Source organism: Gracilinanus agilis, chromosome 6 (assembly GCF_016433145.1).
Source record: "Gracilinanus agilis isolate LMUSP501 chromosome 6, AgileGrace, whole genome shotgun sequence".
Classification (NCBI taxonomy): domain Eukaryota; kingdom Metazoa; phylum Chordata; class Mammalia; order Didelphimorphia; family Didelphidae; genus Gracilinanus; species Gracilinanus agilis.
Window position 1 is genome coordinate 197,410,210 of NC_058135.1, and position 16,069 is coordinate 197,426,278.

Below are 16,069 nucleotides of genomic sequence, written 5' to 3' on the forward strand. Positions count from 1 at the left end.
TGAGCCATCTGTCCATAGTTGGTTTGGTTGTCTTATGTGGTGTGTGTCCTTTTTTTTCTTTTACAATTTATAGCAGAATATAACGTGAACATCCTCTGTAGGATCAACATTTTATTGTAAATCCTATAGCACTGCTTAGAGCTACAATAAACTCAATTAACGTAGGTTCTCAGAGAGACAATAGGATGGTGCTTTGTGGGAGACCAGCACAACTCTGAACCCTAGGCATGTCTACCAACCTGGGAAAGCTGGAAATGCGGCATTTAATTGCTGCTTCCTCATTGTAGTCAGCAATTCATAAGGAAGAGAGCTGACACCTTCTAAGAGATCTAGAAACTGTCTAGATGTACTTTGCTGCAGTATATGGATTTCTATTTCCATTCCTTTCCTTTCCTCTCCTCCTTTCTTTTGCCTTCCTTTCCCTCCTTTTTTTAATCAAAGAAAAGAAGTTGTAACTCTACCTGATAGACTAACAAGAGGACACAAGAGAATTGAGCCAGGAATTTGAAGATGGGAGCTTTGATGGTGACCATTTTCTTCCAAACAAAAGAAAGAAGAGAAAAGAGAGGTAGGGAGTACCATGTATCCATCTCCTGGTGTAGTTCTTATCAGCTACATCCCACTTCTCCAAAGTTTGTTTTCATTACCATCATCCAGTTGAAGGAGAAAAGATAGGGGTTGTCTTAGAAACTGTAGTTAAGCCATCTGTCTACTGAAATGTTTAAAAGGGACAGTATTCATTAGATCTTCTGCCCCGATCATTCAATGTTGAAATATATTTTCTGACTGCAGATGAGATTTTATGATGAGGTTGAAACCTGAGTTTAAGTGCTTGATTTTCCTGATGATCCCACCAAAAGAAAAAAAGAAAGAACACAACTACTGCAAAGATAGCTATTGAATGTACAAAGATTTGTATGTTCTAGTTCATAATTCAAATATTAAATATGATGAGAACCGATAGACAAATCGCCTTCTTATTCGGCTACTTGTCCTTTGTGAGGAAGCTTTTTCCTTAACAAAAAGGCATTTCCATGCCCGGGTTCCACAGAATCATAGGAGCCAATCCTCATCTCATGGAATTTAAAATAATATATACCAAAGAAAATATTAATCAGATTAGAGTATGATGTACACTTTAGAATGAGGAAAAAAGGTTTGATATGAGTCATTGTCATTTTAGGAATATGATATTTTAATTACATACTCTGCACAGTCATCAATTTTGATATAAGTGGTATGCGTTTATATGGATTTAGCGGAACACCATTTAACTACAATCTCAAGCCTGAACATCCAGCTCAAAGTAAAACTTGGACAATTGGCATATGCAAGTGATTTTGCTGTCAGTGCGAAATGCAGACAGCGAGCCTGTCCCTTATTCCAAAGCCTGCTTTTTCACTAATAAAAAAGGGTTTGACACAGTGATGAATCTCACAGATTTATAATAATTAAGGTGATAATTAGGTTGAAAGATTAAATGCAATTGATCCTAATCACTGGAGATTTAACAGTTTAATCAATCAATATATTTTTCAAGGCAGTAATAAGCAACCATAGGTTTCAAAGCACGAAAAAATTTAATTAAATATTTGCTTCTATGTGTTTTACTTTTCTTTTTTAAAACAAAGTTACCACTCCTTATAACTTGGCAGATCTGAGGGGACTGTGTTATGAAAAGCAAAGTACATAAATTTTTTTGATGTGAATTATGATACCAATGATATCTTAAAAATACCTTCAGGAAGAATTTGCAGGCACACATGCTGGTACAGAAATGCTTTTTACTCAGCAGGGTAATAAGAGGGAAAAGAGAGAATGGAGAAGAGGGGAAAAGTAGGCAGGCAAATTTAAGGGAGGAATCAGTTTTAAACAGGATGAATGCTAAGGATATGCAAAACTATAACTCTTTTAGGTGACAAAGAATGGAAAATTAACAGGTACTTCTAAATTTTGGAATGGCTGAACAAGATGTGAAACATAAATGTAATTGAGTGCTATTGTGCTGTAAGAAATAATGGAGATGGGGTGACTAAGTGACTCACTGGATAGTGATCCAGACCTGGAGGTGGGAAGTCCTGGATTCAAATTTGACCTCATATATTTCCTTGCTGTGTGCCTCTGGGTAAGTCACTTCATCCCAACTGCCTATCCCTTACTGCTCTTCTGCTTTAGAACCGATACTTAGTACAGATTCTAAGACAGAAGTTAAGGATTTCAAAAAATAATGGAGATAGTTTCAAACACCTGAAAAAACTTAACTAATGCAGAGTGAAGTGAATATAAGGAGAACTATGTTCCATTAAATGACTAACAATGATTCCAGAGAACAACTGATTAAACATAGCACCCACATCCTGATAGAGAGATGAAGACTGGGTGAAAAATAAGACAATTTTGTTTTCAGATTTGTTTAATGTGGAAATTTGTTTTGTCTATGTATGCTATGTATATTTGTAATAGGGATTTTCTTTTCTTATTTTTTCTCAGTTATGAGGTAGGGTGTGGGAGGGAGAGAAGACAGTACTATTACTTATTGAAACACACATATATACATATAATGTTAAAATATTCCAATTTTAGTTATTTAGTGGCATGTGTCTTTTATAGAGTAGAATCTGTACATTTGGAATGCCCACAGGCAATGGCTTTTTTGTCATGACAAGGCAATCACAGGTTATCACAGGGCTTCAAGAATTGCTGGATATAGAAACCAAATTTCTAATATCACTATACCTATCTCACTACGATAATGCATACTGATATTCAAAAATTTGCAATAGTGAGTTATATTTAAACCAACTGAACCATTGACTACTTTAATATCTTCTGTGAAAATGACAGGAGCTACATTGTTCTTTTTTGCTAAGTGAATAAAGCAACCAACAAAACAGAGAAGGTGGAGGTCAAAGAATTGGGCTTACAATATAAAAATTAGAAAAAGAACAAATTAAAAATCCCCAGATAAACACTAAATTGGAAATCCTAAAAATCAAAGGAGAAATTAATCAAATTGAAAGTAAAAGAACTATTAAACTAATCAATATGACTAGGAGTTGGTATTTTGAAAAGACAAATAAAATAGATAAAGTACTAGTCAATCTAATAAAAAAAGAATGAAGAAAATCAAATTAACAGTATCAAAGATGAAAGGGGCATTTTCACTTCTAATGAAGAAGAAATTAAAGCAATTATTAAGAACTACTTTGCTCAATTATATGGCAATAAATATGGCAATCTAGGTGAAATGGGTGAATATTTACAAAAATATAAATTGTCCAGATTAACAAAAGAGGAAATAGAATTCTTAAACAATCCCATCTCAGAAAAAAGAAATTGAACAAGACATCAAGAAACTTCCTAAGAAAAATTTCACAGGGACAGATGGATTCACAAGTGAATTATATCAAACATTTAAAGAACAACTAATCCCAATACTATACAAATTATTTGACAAAATTAGAAAACAAGGATTTCTACCAAATTCCTTTTATGACACAAATATGGTACTGATTCCAAATCCAGGCAGACCAAAAACTGAGAAAGAAAAAACTACAGACCAATCTCCTTAATGAACATAGATGCAAAAATCTGAAATAGAACACTAGCAAAAAAACTCCAGCAGTGATCATGAGGATTATTCACTGTGATCAGGTATGATTTATACCAGGAATGCAAGGATGGTTTGAAATTAGAAAAATCATCCACATAATTGACCATATCCATAATCAAACCAAAAGAAATCACATGATTATCTCAATAAATGCAGAAAAAGCCTTTGAAAAATACAACACCCATTCCTATTAAAAAAAAAACACCAGAAAGTATAGGAATAGAAGGGCTATTCCTCAAAATAATAAACAATATATATTTAAACCATTAGCAAATATCATCTATGATAGGGACAAGTTAGAAGTCTTCCCAATAAGATCAGGAGTGAAGCAAGTATACTTATTATCACCTCTTTTATTCAATATTGTACTAGAAATACTAGCAGTAGCAATTAGAGAAGAAAAAGAAATTGAAGGGATTAAAGTTAGTCACTGAGTAACAGAAGTTCCCTGGATCCTTTGCATGTTAAGTTTGAGTATATGAAAAAAGAAAACCCCTTATTATAGCCTCTTTGACAATTTTAGATCAATTTAAGCCAACCTCCTTAAATAAGGGAAGAGAGATATAGAAAGATAGATAGATAGATAGATAGATAGATAGATAGATAGATAGATAGATAGATAGATAGATAGATAGCATGGCTTCCTTAATTGGTACTCTCACAAGTCCATTAACTTTTATAAGCATTATCAATATATATTTAATATGTATGTGTATCTTCTACTATTTCTTTGTGTCTCAGAAAGATAGATAGAAATACTTTCAAAATGTTTTCATTAAGAAGAAATATTATGATAGGAAAGTATCGCTTCTTATCCATTTTGAATAAAGCTTTTGGTTTTCTAGTAACATAAAAAGTTCATTTCACATGCTGGTCTTCCTGTGTACCTCTTGGGTACAGGATACATTTTTTGGTTTATTGCATTTGGTTTAGAGCATGGGGTGCTCTAATTATGGTTTTTCAAGCCTACTCCTTTACCTTCATGCAGAAATTTCTGATGAGCTTCTGTAAAACTCATGCACCAAATCTTTTATTTCAGTCCTATATTCTTTATCTTTGTTATTTTTAATATCAAGAAAATTTTGAAAAATTAAGCCAGATAGTGTTATAAAGGACTTCTTTATGCTTTCTTGCTGATACAATTGGCATTTGAGAAGTGAGGTTCTGGCGTACAACTCCTTGTTTTGTCTGCATCAAGAAAAGTCACTGGTTCAGGGATGTTGGTGAAATTACTTATGAATTTTGACATGAGTGACTTCATAATTGTTCCTTCATTGTCTAAGAAATTCTGCCTTTTCAGTTATTGCTGCTTTTGTTACTATCACTTAGGTATTCAGGGCTCCTTGCTTTGGAAGGAATATAACCTTATGCTGCTTTCAAGAGGTATTGTACTATGCCATAGCACCAACTTGACGTGGACTCAGGAAAATCTGAGTTCAGTAAATAAACATTAAGTGCTGTGTGTCAAGCACTGTACTCAGTGATAGGAATACAAAGGAAGGCAAAAGATTGTCTGTGCCTTCAAGGATATCATAACCCAATGAAGGGGAATAACATCAGAATGTCTATGTACAATCTATATATCTGATAAAGTAGAGATAATCAGTAGAGGGAAGGCAGTAACATTCAGGGGGAATCAGAAAAGGGTTCTTATAGAAGGTGGGATTTAGCTGGGACTTAAAAGAAACTAGGAAAGCTAGAAGGCAGAGATGAGGAGGAAAAGTATTCAAGTTGGGAGAAATGGCCAATGAAAATTACTGGAGTACGGAAATGGAGTTTCTTGTGCAAAGAACAACATCCCAATCCTGCCTCCTTCCCTGAATAGCTGTGTGACTTGATAAATCAGGTGAACTTTCAAGGATTCATTTTTCTTATCTGTTAAATAAACATAATAATACTTGTATTACTTCCTCCTGTAATTACTGGGAAGAAGATACTTCCTGAAATTAAATATCAATTATTATTGTTAATTAAGGCCAAGAAAAGAAGATGTTTCTTTCACTGCAGGCTTTCAACAGAGGCATTATAATGAGAAGCTAAGTCAAAGGCTCATGGTTCAGCAACATTACCACACCACCGCCATGAAACATCACACTCATATCAGAAATCCCACTATTTGAGAGAGCTGGTTTTACTATTTAGTTGAAAGAAAGTTGGACTTGAAATTGTTGAAACTGAGTTTTCAGCCTGGTTCAGTGACTTTCTGTGTTACTATGGACAACTCATTAAGCATTTCTGAAGCTTCATTTCCTCATCTGAAAAATGGCAATAAATATATTTGTTCCCACTTTCACGTGGGTGCTTTAAAGAAGGTGCTTTATAAACTTAAAGTCTCCCAGTAGCCTGAGAATTGGCTTTAGAATGAAGAAGTTTTCAGTGTAGGTCTTGTCATTATATATTATTGTATGATCCTATTCATGTCACCCAACTTTCCATTCCCTCCATACATATCTCTAAAATCCTAAGTTAAAAAGAACGGCATCTTTCCTACATTGGTACAGGACATTCATCAGACAGAGCTAACTCAATTGATAAAATCACTTATATGCAGGGAAATAGCATGTAAACGATTATGTAAAAAGATATAGAAAGAATAAATTAGAGCATAATCAATAAAGGTAAAGAATTATTACTAAAGGAAATGAGGAGAAGCTTCCTATAGAAGGCAAGATTTGAACAAAAAATCTAAAGCAAAAATCTCTGACAGAGAAGTCAAGTAACAGATGAAAAGGGAGAAAATTCCAGGCAAAGAGGGCAGCAGTAAAAATGCTCAGAGTTTGAAAATGCAATGTCTTGGGTGAAAACAGAAAGGAACCTAGTGTTATTGAATAGTTGACTATAAGAGGTGTGAGAGGAGGACAGGGGTTAAATGGGAAAGAAGGACTGTGAGAAGAAGGGTAGGGTATAAGTAGACTGGAAGGGCAGGTTATCAATTACTATAAATTCCAAAAAGAGGATTTTATATGTGTGAGGCTTAAGTAGTTAGTTAAGCCTTAGTTAAATGGATGAACTGTACACATATACATACAATTTGACTTGGGGAAAAAAATGTAGTCTAGAGTTAAACATTTCACTGGCAGGAAGAATTTGGAAAATACTCCATTAATTATTGAAAAGGAAATATCCATGTATTATTTTATTTATGTTAACATAAGTACTGAAGGATATTCTTTTGCTTTTTTTCTCTATGCCATATAAGATTCTCAATTTCAGCTGACTTCATGAAGCTGTTTTGTAAGAATCTATGTTATGTGAGATGGTGGAAACCAGGTAGTCTACTATTTGAATTTTATAGAGCATGGAAATATCAGAAACCTGTGTTCAAAATGTCTAATGATAAAACTTTGGTTTCTTATCCAAGAGATATGTTACCTCTAATAGAGGACAATACTTTAAACTCAGAATTGAATTAAGGGTAGCCAACAATTGAAAAATATGTAAATATTCAGATAACTTAACAGATACATCTTAGGTAGTTGTCTGAGGTACATAGAGGTAGAGTTTTAGAGTCTGGATTTGAATCCACTCTTAACTCTAAACCTAAAACTATTCTTATTTTTATTAAATTTCTTTAACTTCCACTTTTATCTCTACAATAACAACAATGGCCCATACAGTTAAAGATTCAGAATTTGAACTCATACTTCTGATCTCCAAGTATCTCACTGCTGATATTTGCTGTTGTGACTTTTGTGACGTTTTGACAGAAAAGAATCAAGAGGCAGTTTTTATAATCACTAATATGAGATGTTGTCTGGAATATATTTAGGTAATTTAACTTTCAACCATTACCCTGTTTCTGAATGGATGAAATGATGTTACTCTTGAATGCCAGACACTTTATAATAGTTATTTACATATTAGTAACATAAAGTGCTAATGGCATAAAAAGAATATCTGGTTAAGCATAGCTAAAGTAAGCCTAAGAATCAAAAGAGAGAAGGAAGCTTTTGTTTTTAATTACCTGTGAGTCCTTCTTTTTGAACCTCTAAAATGTAAACAAATTATTTGAAATTACAAGGATAAAGTAAGAAGTCTTAACAGAAAGAGTCAATGAATTCCAGTAATGATACTTTGAGCAATCATGCCAGCTTTGGTCCTTAGTTTGCTTTTGAGCCAGGTTTCCACGGAAACTAGGTTTTATGGTTCAACGTGAATTATTGACAGGAAGGGATGTGAGGGGCACAGATGGAGGGCAACGGAAGACCAGAAGACTTATTTCCTTAAGAGCTATATCCAAATAAAATAAGGAAAATATTCTGATGACTTGAAAAAGAAAGCAGTAGCCTAGGGCGTGAAGAATCTTCTGTGTCTAGTATGGGACATGGGACAGGTTTGCCCTACTGCTTGTTAGGAAAAGCAATTATACTGAGTTAGTGAATAACATTAATGCTTGATCAACTTAATTCTACCAATGTCTTATGATAGAAGAGATTGTAACTTAGCAAATCTTTGTGTCTTTCTTAATACTTAACGCAGCCTTCTTTACACAGTAAGCATTTGATAAATAATCTTGGAATGAATAAATAAGGTAAGGTGAGATTCCATTTCCGTGATTATCCTTGAGGATGCCCCAAGTGAATGCACCAAGGTAGGATAGTATAAGGGAAAGTCAATGGATAGCTATTAATCCACTTTGGCTGGGAAATAATATATATAAAACAGAGTCAATGAAAGAAAACTGGAAAGGTAGATTGTGTCGATATTTTGAGGAACCTTAAATGCTGTCATAAAATGTCCTTGTTTTATCCCATGGACAATGGGGAGTGAAATGAGGATTTTTCAGCTTAGCACTGACATGGTCAGACATGTGCATACGAATTATTTTTTGGCAGCTCCGTGAAAGAAGGGCTAGACAGGTGAGAGACTAGAGAGATGCAGGGAGACCAATTAAGAGGCAATTGTAGCAAGGCAGGCTCCAGAGGTAATGAGACCTAGGGTAATGGGAGTTTGAGTATAGAGGGGAGAGATGGTTGCAACATTTTTACAGAATTAGAAGAAACAGGATTTGCTAATTGATCATATATGAGGAACACGGAAAAATTAAGAGTCAAAGATGGCTCCAAGGTTTTGAATTGGGGTAATTGAATCTGGGGTAAGGTAATGTCATCCACAGAGGAAAGTTGTGAATAAAGGCAAGTTGCCATACATTCTATTTTCATGCTTATAACAATATGACCTCTGAGGTCACTTGAAAACCCAGAAGTGCCTTTTAAAAGAGGCAGACCAATGTGAAAGTAGCCATAAACACTTGAAAACAATATTGAGACAAAACTAAATTTGTCTCAATATTGTTTTCAAGTTCCTCTGTTCTCTTCCCACGCTCTTACTGTAGATTATGTTTTATATTCCTGGGGAGACTGAAATACAAGAGGTCTCAAGATTACCATCCATAGGAGCTTATGCCAATGACCCATTCAGATTTAGCAGAGGTCTGTAAAGATAGGTATTTACTTCTCTGGGCAGGGTCTTTGACCTGCATTATGTTCTGAGATTAAGGGAAGTAATTGTTTACTAGATACTGGTACAGGGTATAAATACATCACCAGAAAAATAAAATATTTTGCTAATTCAGTTTTTTATAGGTATGTTCATATTAGAACAATTATTTATGCACAAGAAGTAGCATAAGGTATGTTGTCTGGGATTGGTCAGCTGAAAAACGTAGGTGGGAAAGTCATATACAAAGAGAACTATCAAAGCAATCTAGTGCTATATTAATTAGTATTGATAAAATGGTAAAAGTCATGGAGGACAGATTGCATGGTAGAGGCCCTGAAGAAGTTTGATGAAAGGACACATACATGAATCACATTTTATAATAAGAGTTGGAAGAGATATGAATTGCTCTATTGTAGGCGATGCCTGTACTGATAAAATCATGGGCTTGTGGAAATCCTAGAGATCTTCATGGAGAGGTACAAAAGAATGTCGTGTCAAATTAAGCCCTGTAAAACTATCTTGGGATTACCCCAAAATGTTACTCATAAAAATGCATTTCTATTTTTCTCCAATTACCATTGGTTTGATATCAAACTTTAGAAATATTTCTGTCTTTCTAACTTTTAGATATGCATTTCCTTCTTCTAAGACTAAGTACTTGCCTCTGGCTCAAACTAAATTCAACTTTTGGTTAAGTGATTTGTATGTACAAAAGTGAACCACGTTTTTTTTCCTGTCAGATTTTTTCCTATAGGGAACTTTTATTTTTTTTATTTTATTTTTTTAAGAATAGTTTTCCATGGTTATATGATTCATGTTCTTTCCCTCTCCTCCAAATACCTCCCTCCCTACCCGTAGCCAACACACAATTCCACTGGGTTTTACATGTATCATTGATCAAGGCCTGTTTCCATATTATTGAAAGTTGCACTGGGGTGATTGTTTAGCGTCTACATTCCCAATAATATTCCCATCAACTCATGTGTTCAAGCAGTTGTTTTTCTTCTGTGTTTCTACTCCCATAGTTCTTACTCTGAATGTGGATAGTCCCTCAGAATTGTTCTGGATCATTGCATTGCTGCTAGTAGAGAAATCCATTATGTTCGATTGTACCAAAGTTTATCTGTCTCTGTGTATAATGTTCTCCTGGTTCTTCTCCTATTACTTCGCATCAATTCCTGGAGGTCATTCCAGTTCACATGGAATTCTTCCAGTTCATTATTCCTTTGAGCGCAATAGTATTCCATCACCAACAGATACCACAATTCACTCGACCATTCCCCAATCGGACATCCCCTCATTTTTCATTTTTTGCCACCACAAAGAGCATGGCTATAAATATTTTTGTACAAGTCATTTTTCCCTATGAAAAATGTATAAACCTTTACCTATGAAAAAGGCATAAACTCTTTGGGGTATAAACCCAGCAGTGTTATGGCTGGATCAAAGGGCAGTCTTTTATAACCCTTTGGGCATAGTTACAAATTGCCATCCAGAATGGTTGGATCAATTTACAACTGCACCAGCAATGCATTAATATCCCTATTTCACCACATCTGTAGGGTGCTTTTAAGAAAGGAATACATAAAATTTTTCCATTACTTGTTTTTTGTTAATATTTCACTCCAATTAGATTTAAATGTAATTGTGGAATGAAAGAATTGACTTGACCTAAGTTTTTGATGATTCTACCACTACATTATTCTGGTGAATTTCTCTTGATCCTACCTTTTGAATATTGCTGTCTTCCCAGTTGCTCCTAGCAAGTATCCTATAGCCATTGTGGTTGAGCATAAATGACATTTACCATTACTAAAGTCAGAAGATATATTCTGTCTCTTCTTAGGTAAGAAGTGCTTAGGTATGGCAGTTTACCAATATAAGTTTGTAAAATGAAGGAGCCAACCTATTTAATTATTAATATTCCTTATATCTTTAAAATATAATCCAAGAATAAGAAACAAACAGAATCTATGCAATTTTAAAGATATTAATGTCTTTTGCTTATCTCTTATGATGTTCAAAGAAATCAAATTGGTTCATTTCATCTCTCAAAGATTAATTGCTCATACAAAGGATTCTTTGGATTAGTCGTTATCTTTAATCAGTTAAGGTAGGATTCCCCATTTGGTAAACAATGGAGCCCAGTGTAAAGAGCTATGGATCTAGAGTCAGAGAATCCAAGATATTAACCAATCACCAAGCATTTATTAAGGATAACTTGAAAGCATACTGGACATAATGCTGGATTAAGAGTTAGAAAGAACTGAGTTTAAATTCTTCTTCAGACACACACAAGTATGACCCATAGTGAGTCATAACCTCTTTAATTCTCAAGTTAACTTTTAGAGAATGATCAAATTAATAGGTAAGCAGAAAGAAGGTTTCTCTTGTAACTTAATTGGAAAAACTGTATAAATAATTGGAAGATATGTTTTTTTCAAAATAATCAATGTCATTGATATACCAAGGGAAAAATTTTAAATGGATGTGGAACATTTTCTACAATCTCTAACCCTTTTTAAAATTAACATAAGGATAGGATATAAATGCTAGACTGGTTATTTAGAAAAATTATTTTCAACTAAGAAATTTAAACATGCTAAATTTATATTCTAGACTGTCACCCTTAACCAATGATTTGCAAATTGTCATATTTTTCTTTTTATGTCTAGCAAGATGTGTGTCAAAACTTCAAATATTTTAGCAAAATGTTAGCTCATTCTTTTGGAGAACCTTGGAAACAGAAATATAATGAAAAATTGCTTGTCTTCTCCAAGTACTAGAAACTAACTTGTGACTTCTTTTTCAATTAGTGGATAGCCTCAGACAATCTGCCCTCTAGACTTTCATTAGTGCACCAAAGATGGAACTGACATTGTAAGTGAAAAATATAATTAAATTAATTTTTTAATCATGCAGAAATTAGAGTTTAGTTAGAACATTTCACAAACATTTGTTTAAACTATATTTCCCCATTCTTTGGAAAGAGGTGGAAGGATAACTTTTTCTCATTACTGCATCAGTTAAACAATATTATTAATGATCTACTGTAGTAAAATAAACTATTTTTAACAGCTTTGGGGTTTATTTTTACATTATTGAATTCTTGCTAGAATAATTAATAATAATAATTAGCAATAAAAGTGAAAGTCTTTCGCCAAATGACCACTTTCTTTCTTTGCCCAAATAGACATACTAGTAGTGCAAAAAGGCAATTTTTACTACAAGTCATTCCTCTAAAGACTGCTGTCAGTAATTTCTTTTTTCCTTTGCCTTCAGCTCCATCCAGGAGGGTTTCTACTTGTGAGGCTCAGGCCAATTGACACTACAGAATGAGTCCTTATGTATATAGAAACTGTTTAATAGATGCTGCACTAAAGAATCCTTTGCCTTTCTTTGTCTCAAATGCTTTCTTTGTCTTCAGTCTTAAAATTGTTTTCCTACTGCTTGATCTTCATTCTTTCCCCTCCCCTACGGACCTGATTTATCAATGTTTGGATACATTTTTAATTTTTCATACCACTGTGCCCAGCTTCTTATCTAATCATTGCCCTGACTTTCGCCTTTTCATGAATGCTGGGGCTCATTTGAGGTAGATAAATATTTCCTTGCATAATAATAATAAATAATAAGTTAGCACTTAATAAACTAGATTTTCTTATCCTTTTTATAGCTTAACTTTTATATCTTTATATCTTATCCTTTTTAATAGAAAGGATATAAATAAACATTTATTAAGTACTTAATATGTACCAGGCACTGGATTAAGAGCTTTATAATTATTATTTCATTTGATCCTCATACCAACACTGTGAGGCAGATTCTGTTACTATCCCCATCATTGAGATGAAAAAGAAGACTGAAGTAAATAGAGGCTAAATTACTTGCCCAGGGTCACACATACATTTAGCATCTGAGGTCATATTTGGACTCAGGACTTTCTTAATCCAAATCAGTGTTCTATCCATTGTACTACCCAGGTGCCCTGTGTGAGGAGAGTCAGGGGAACACGGTAGGTATCTTCAAGTATTTGGAAGGATATCCTATTGAAAAGGAATAAATATGTTGTGATAGGTTCTAGATAGAAGAATTAGGTGTAAGAGGTTCAAATTACACAGAGATAAGTTTAAATTTAATCTGAGGGGGAAATGTCCTAAAAAATTCAGTTATCCAAATGAAGAACAGACTTCTTTAGCAGATGGAGTGTTTTACCCTTTCCTCTAAAGAAGTCTCCAATCAAAGGTTTAAAAACCACTTGCCCTTACTTCTAAAGAGAACTCTCAATGGAACTACATGGATGCTGATGTCTCAACAACAGATCTTGTGATTCTAGATAATAGGATGATTAATACAACACAGACCTGGGTTTCTGGGATATTACAATGGAATGGGTCAAGGATGAGTAGCTAAACAATGATACAAGAGAGAGTGAAAGAAATACAAAGAAAAGTATTCAGAGAAATTTTAGGAGGGAAGAAATTGCTTTGCCAGTGTAGCAGGTGAGTGGAATTAGGGAAAGCTCCAGAGAGGAGGTAATATCAGAGTTGAACCTAGAAGGAAAAGAGAAAAATCAAAAGGTAAAAATATGGAGTGAATACATTCCAAGATCAGGAAATGATTTTTTAAAGCATAGAAATAGATGAAAATAATAATGATAAGGGCTGAAAAACACCATACTTTACTTTGCGTTCCATTTATCCCTGTGTCCATCTTCCTACAATTTCTTTTCAAAAAATCTGAATTGATGGGATTCAGAGTGGGGTTGCACATAAAGAGAGTAATGAGGAGGGAATGGCTAGAAGACAACAATACAGTAAGCCCTAAGAAGACAAGGATCATATCTTATTTATCTTTGCGTCTCCCCTAGAATCACTATGATGGTCTGCAAAAAGCAGAAATTTAATAAATATTTGTCCAGTGAAAGAAGTTATATGCAACATTTGGATTTGCAAGCAAGCCAATGTTTGATTAACATCTATTAAGTGCCCAGCACTGGGTTGGGTATTGGACAGAGTGATAAAGACTAGATCTGTAATTATATTAATATAATAAACAACATCAATATCAGATCTCAGATATTTACATTCATTTTTGTTTTTTATATTGCATTACATTAATTTATATTAAATTAAGATCTTAGATAATTAAATAAGGTCTTAATATATTAATTGACTTGCCCAGGGACACACAGTAGGTGTCAGAAGAGATACCAGGTATATTTGGTTCTGATTCCAGTTCCCTAGCCACCAAACTATATTGCTGCTAAGTGCTGGGGATAAAAAGGTAAAAATGAATCAATCTCTGACCTTAAAATGTTTACATTCTTTTGGGGAGAAGACATGTTTGTGAATAATTAAGCGCGAAGCAATTAAAGGGTAATTTTGGGGGTAGTTAATAGATGAAAGGGTAAGAAGAATCCTAATTTTTTTAAAGTAGTTGTATGTCTGTCAAATTCAATGCCTTGGCAACAGTCTGAAATGGGAAAAAAACATTAAAGCACATTGGACCCTTGTCAACAAGTGGTACAGGAGTACACTTCCCTCCAGGAAGAATGCATTACAGAAGCTTAAGGTTGTGCAAATAAGCAAAAGCTATATTTCTACTGATAGGTCTTGGAATAAATCCTCATCCTCTTTGATCTTAAGGGACATGATACAAAAATACCCCTGCCAACACCTGCAAGTATATTTCTTCTTATCTCTTGTGTTTAGAACCAAGCTCCATACTTAGAAATTCAGCTTTTATTTCAGAAGAAGCTTTTGAGGCATGGAATTATTAAATGTGTATCCTAGTCCAAGTCCAAAGCTTTCATCTAAGGACCAGGCTTGCTTCAAGCCCAACATGCTGCATCACGAGAAGGCCTGAATAATTCACTCACAAGAATAAGAGAATGAGGCTCTGACTGAGTGATTCAGCCGTGTTATTGCTTTCAGTCTTTTCACTGCCTTCTTCGTCTAGATCAAAAGCACAGGGACAAAATGAATAAAAATAAATAAATAAGAACCAAAAAATGAAAACTGTCTTCCAAAGTGAATCCATAAATCAGAGAATCTCCAAGAAGAAAGGAGGGGAAAAAAAAGAACAAGTCATTGATCAGAAACAGAGTTGGATAGTGTGGAAATGTGTATATAAAAAAGTCACTCAAAGATCAGAATTAGGAGAGACTACATGCATATATGGAATTATCAATATAGTTTTATATGCAGGTGGTTAGAAAAGTCTTTTTTTCCTCACAATTTAGTCCCTCCTGCAGAGTTAATATAAAATACTAAGTATTCAAAATAGCAAAAGGATGGAATTACTGTGATAAGATTAGTTAATAACAATTCTGGTTCTGCTTAGGAGTATCTCCTGGAACGTTTATATAACAGACCTAGAATTTCACTGATGTCTGGAGTTGCCTCTATTTTTACAGATCTGTGGCTTCTCTGTAACTTATAGTTTTAGAGATTTATGGCAGTGAGAAATTTAATAAAAATAATAATAATTAGTATTATTATAATATCTAGCATTTACATAGTACTTACTATATACTAGTCACTGTGCTGAGCACTACAAATATCTCATTCAATCCTCACAATAACCCTACAAGTTATACAAGATTATCATTCCTGTTTTACATTTGAGGAAACTATAGAGGCAAATAGAGGTTTCGTGACTTACCCAGGATCACACAGCTAGTAAAGATGTTGTCTCCTCCAATAGATCATAAATTCCACAGTGACCAAGGACTACGTCTTTTTTCTTTGTATCTACAGTGCCTAGAACAGTATCTAGCACAGAGTGGATACAAAATAATTGCTGGTTTGCTTGCTTGATTTTAAAGTTAAATGATATAATATAAAAGATCCTCCTCATTCATTCAGCGAGAATTTATTAAGAGCCTGCTCCATGAAGAACACTGTCCAGTACTGGGTCCTGGAGGAGATGTAAAGATAATTAAGATATGTCCTTATGGAGCTTACATGATTATTAGCATGTAGCCACATGCCTTCCATGCCTTTTTTCTAT